Source organism: Camellia sinensis, chromosome 14, assembly GCF_055761805.1.
Source record: "Camellia sinensis isolate YWXY chromosome 14, ASM5576180v1, whole genome shotgun sequence".
NCBI lineage: Eukaryota > Viridiplantae > Streptophyta > Magnoliopsida > Ericales > Theaceae > Camellia > Camellia sinensis.
This window is the reverse complement of record NC_138974.1, coordinates 65,860,546-65,865,979: the sequence shown is the minus strand read 5'-3', so window position 1 is coordinate 65,865,979 and position 5,434 is coordinate 65,860,546. Positions and strand designations below refer to the sequence as shown.

The window sequence follows — 5,434 nt, the reverse complement described above, 5'->3', positions numbered from 1 at the left end:
GCGACACCAGAGCTTGTAGTACTGATTAGAGCCATCTTATGTTGGCATTTATTGATTTTCATGTGGTTTTCTATTTATGCTTGATGTATGTCCCCGCCCTTAGACATGTTATATATAAATATCCAAGTTCTTTATATGTATTTTATTTTATCAATCGCTCCAAAGTCAGAAATTTCAACGAATCAAAGTGAAATATAAGTTGAATTAATTAACCTATTCATACCAATGGACATTTCAAATTCTTAACACGCACACAAACAATTATATTTATAGTTTATATAATATTATTGAATAATAAGTTCACCACTGAAGTGGACGTGCCGGAGTGGTTATCGGGCATGACTAGAAATCATGTGGGCTCTGCCCGCGCAGGTTCGAATCCTGCCGTCCACGTCTTTTTTGGTTTTCAAAATAATATTCATTTTAATACTGTGTATTTTTTGGTTTTCAAAATAATATTCATTTTAATACTGTGTTTGGTTTTTTTTAATATTTGTTTTAATACTGTATTTGGTTGAACGGATTTGAAGATGAATTTAAAAAAGAAAATGAAAAAAATAAGATTATTTCAGATTTTGATTTTTTATATTTGTTTTAATACTGTATTTGATTGACGGATTCAAGATGAATTTAAAAAGGAAAATGAAAAAAATAGGATTATTTCATATTTTTATGTTAACTTAAATGACTAACATAAATAACTTTTTCATTTTAATACCGTGTTTAGTTGAGAGATTTGAAAATAGATTTAAAAAAGAAAATGAAAAAAATAGGATTATTTCAGATTTTGATGTTGACTTAAATAACTAACATAGATAACTTTTTCATTTTAATACTGTGTTTGGTTGAGGAATTTGAAAATGGATTTAAAAAAGAAAATGAAAAAAATAGGATTATTTCAGATTTTGATGTTGACTTAAATAACTAACATAGATAACTTTTTCATTTTAACACTGTGTTTGGTTGAGGAATTTGAGGATAGATTTGGAAATGAAAAGAGAAAATATGTGTGAAATTAAGTCACATTTTACCTATTTTTTTCATTTTTCTTTCCAAATCTATCATCAAATTCGTCAACCAAAATATTATATTTTTATCTACTTTTATTTCTGATTCTGATTTTGACTTAAATAACTAACATAAATCACTTTTTCATTTTAAATAGTAGTAGAATTATGCCTACTTAGGCTAATTTAATTAAAAATAAAAAAATTTACTAAAAAAAAAGTCAGAAAATTATACAAAAAGGTCAAAAAAAAATTGTTGTTATCCTCTCTAATTTTTGTAATTTTTTTTTCCGTGAAACATCAAAAAATTATTATTTTTAGTTAAAAAAACTAAGAAGTCATTCCCCCTTTTTATTTTAGTTAAAAAACTAAAATATTATTTCTCAAATAAACTCTAAGAACCGCATTCTCATTCTCTCCTACGATTTTTACAATCCAAATCGAACCATATAATAGAATTTTTTCCCCCTTATCTATGAAGCATAGAATTTTAGAAAAGTGTTTTATCTATCAATCTATGGATTCGTTTAAGATGTGAGTTGGCTTTTTTACTATTTTAGCTTGAGGTTAAACAATTTCATTTGTGATAGATTTTTTTGACTTTTGTAAGAGAAAAATAAAATAATTATAGTTTGAATGTGATATTTTTAGCCTGGGCTAAAAAACCTATTTTATCTAACTATTTTAACCTCAACCCAACCCAAACTAACTTCCCAAACGAGTGCTACATCTATTTTTTGTTTTGGTCATATATTGTTTATGAAGTGTCCAATAACAAGAGATTTTGTATTTATATGATAAAAAAAAAATAAAAATAAATAAATAATAAAATATTGTTGATTAGGTATACAACCATGTATCATTTATAATTTTTTTATCATGCAATGGAGATTCTCGAACTCAGATATTAAATTAAGTAAGAAAGTGCCTCATCTTTAGTCACTAAAAAATAAAAATATATTTACACAGATTATATATTTTTTTTGTAGAATCCTTTTCAACTGTCAATAAAGCATAACAAGAATTTTATTTTAGATAAACTTGAAGGTGAATCTTATTAAAATGTTGGAGCAAAGAACCACAAGGAAGCATACATTAAATTAATTTAAAAGAGAAACAAGATTAGGAAGAATATATATTATCTATATATGGGAAGGATATAATTCAAACAAGAAGATAAGAAGGGGAATATGTATATTCCAATTTGTATACTGGTTTGTGACATTGACTATTCCATCTCTCTATAATATATTAGGTCGGTATGCGGGTATCTTAATAGTATCTATTTTATTTTCATATTCAGAATCGAAAAAGTGAGAGTGAGCATATCCGAATAAAGGTTTGAGTGAAGTACTTGAGTTGAGTGGGCCAATAATCTTATCTACTTCGTCTTCTTGTCGGATCAAAATAAATTTTTTTTTTTTTAATTTTTTTTTTAAAAAAATTTAAGATAGGGTTGGACAAACACTTTCGAAGTATATGGCCCTAAAGGGAGAAATTATTTGGTAGTGGTATCCAATGCTTCTTGAATTGAAGCCACGTGATTATTTGGGGGTTTGTTTATTTTTTAATTTATTTTTTTTAGGATATTTTTTTTTTTTTTTGGGTGAGTAGGACATTCGGTTCATAAATTCAAATTTAAATTTAAATTTTGTTTGGTAAATAGTTCAGGAGTTGAAATTGTTTATCCAAAGAAACAAATTCAAGTAAAATGACCAAAATATCCTTACTTATATATATTTCCCAACCTAATAGTCTCACACCAATACACACTATTTCTCTCTCTCTCTCCTTTGCCCGTGACGATGCCGATGCCGTCGCCTCCTCCTCCGCCACCGTGACCACCACTATCACCTCTTCTCTCTCTCTCTCTCTCTCTCTCTCTCTCTCTTCACAGACCGATTGAGGCGACATCGTGACCCTTTGATGACGATGCTACGACTTCGACCTTCCCGTCGACAACTCTTTATCCACCGCAGTCACACCTCATCTGCCGCCATCAACGACGATGCACCGCCGCCTATTAACCACATAAACGACTTTAATGCTGCAACCATAGATCACAACCTATATTAGTTTGAAGAATACATACTTATGTTTTGTATGTATTCTTCGTTTTCAACGACTATCACTTTAAGTTTTTGTTAATCGAAGACTCTTTTGTCTGAAAATCATGCCTTCTTCTCCAATTTGTTGTAAGTTGACTTTATAATCTCACATTTTTTCTATTTCTATGTCTATTTCTTTGTTTAAATGTTTCAATTTCAGTGTTTTCACTAAAACAATGTATTGCTGTTATTGTTAATTTTCCATTTTTGTCAATTTCAGGACGATTCGTATGTAGATACTTACATTAGCACTATTTCTCTAGTTGTGTGTACGTGTCTAGCTCCAAATTTCCACTATCTATTTCTTTCTCTTTCTCTTTATCTGATTTTTTGTCGCAATAAACAAATAGTGGCTCTGTCCTTTTTATCTAAAATTGAACATATAATTTTTAGTTATAGCTATGTGTGGGGATATATTTTCTGTATACCAACACGTGGCATGGTGACGCCGACGTGTCAGCCGAGGTGCCACGTGCCCTGGTAGTTAAGCCAAGGTAATCTCGGAGAAGCCGAGGTCATCTCCGAAGATATCGGAATCCGAGATATGGGGCAAGAGTCCTAAGGCACAAAGGGGACTGAATTAAGATAAGGATAAAACTTTCAAGGAGTTTATCTGTATCACTTAAAAGAGTCCAGAGTAAACAGTGAACTAGAATTCATAGAAGTCATACTTCTAGTGGGACTTGGATTGAGTATATTATAAAAGAGAGGCACCCCCATGGGTCTAAGGTATGTAACTTATACTTTGAGTATTCAATTTAGTACTTGATTATCTTTGAGAGATATACTGACTTGATCGTCGGAGTGCCCCCGGATGGAAGAACCACCGCCGGAGCTTTTTCTTTCTGTTTCAGGTTACTTTAGCCATCTATTCCGCTTGTGCTCTCCAGCTGATCACTAAACGGGCAGTGTGGTCAGATTTTCACCCACACAATTTGGCGCCGTCTGTGGGAACGAAGGAAGAATAGATGGCCAGTAACGGACAGCAAAATATTGGGGATGACGCTCCCACTGGGAGTGACAGCCCAATTGATCTTGATATCGAAGGAGATAGCCGCAATGCAGAAACCCGTGACCAGGGTCACAGAGAGAACGACGTCATCCCAGAAGGCGACACGTCAAAAAGAGCTAACCAAGGAAAATACTACAATGAAGATAACCTCCAGGTATGGAGGGACAGGTGCCTACGGAGGGATGAGGAAGTAAAAGAACTAGCAAACAAGTTGGCGGACCTCCAGTCAGTCGTCAACTTCATGATGCAGAATAATGTTATGCAGCCACCATACCCGCTGCAAGATACGCCGATGCCGGCGAACAACACCCAGAAGGACGGAAGAAAAACAATCCCCGAGGTCCCTCAGCATACCAGAAGCGGAAGGCATTCTCACCGGCCTTCCAGGGAAGTCGGACGGGAAAACCCGAGGCAAGAAGAGTCCCGAAGGACACACCACATGAAGAATCCAGACCCCAAAGAACATCGACATGTTCAGGGGCAAGTACTCCATTTTGACACAACCCATGAAGAAAGATCCAAACGACCCCACCACGAGGCCGAAAGCAGTGTACCAAAAAGACTAAAATCCAAAGACAGCCGAGCTCCAGGGAGGAGCAAAGAAGACTTAAGGAACTACCTCAAGAGGAGGAAGCAGAATGCAGAAGCCGAGGTAAATTCCCCAGTGAAACCGAGGACAGCCTTCTCGGTGGAACTGGACAAATTCGTCCACCCAGAGGGTAAGACATTTACAGCATATCTACCAAGTCGGGGAAAAGAGACATCGGCCAGAAGAATGCCAAAGGCCAATGATAGCCTTTACTGAAGCCGACCTAGACCTGGTCCAACATCCGCATAATGATGCCTTGGTAGTATCCCTCCAGGTTGGGGAGTGCCAAGTAAAACGCATCCTAATAGACCAAGGCAGCTCCTGTGACATCATGTACGTCAGATGTTACAAAGAGCTAGGCCTTCACCCCGATGACCTAGAACAATCCAGCGGCTCGATGGTCGGCTTTAATGGAACGCCGACATGGCCACTGGGCGCAACAAGCTTGGAGGTACAAGCCGGCACTAAGAAGATCAGGACGGAATTCCTGGTAATTGACACACCCTCACCATACAACATCATCCTGGGAAGACCGTGGTTGCATGCAATGGGGGCAGTTCCCTCGACATTACATCAACTACTCCGGTTCCCAACAGAGCATGGGATTGAAGAAGTCAGAGGGGATCAACTACAAGCCAAAAATTGCTCCATGGCAGCAATAAAGTCCACCTGTAGTATACGAGAGCCAAAGAAAGCAGAAGTTGAAGATGAGGACATG

General features: G+C 35.7%; 1 non-coding gene across 1 annotated transcript; it reads left to right on the top strand.

Moving 5' to 3' along the window:
- Positions 1–311: 311 nt before the first annotated feature.
- On the top strand, positions 312–393 carry TRNAS-AGA (transfer RNA serine (anticodon AGA)). Its single transcript has one exon. It is a non-coding gene; the product is annotated as a tRNA-Ser (tRNA).
- The last annotated feature ends 5,041 nt before the right edge of the window (positions 394–5,434 follow it).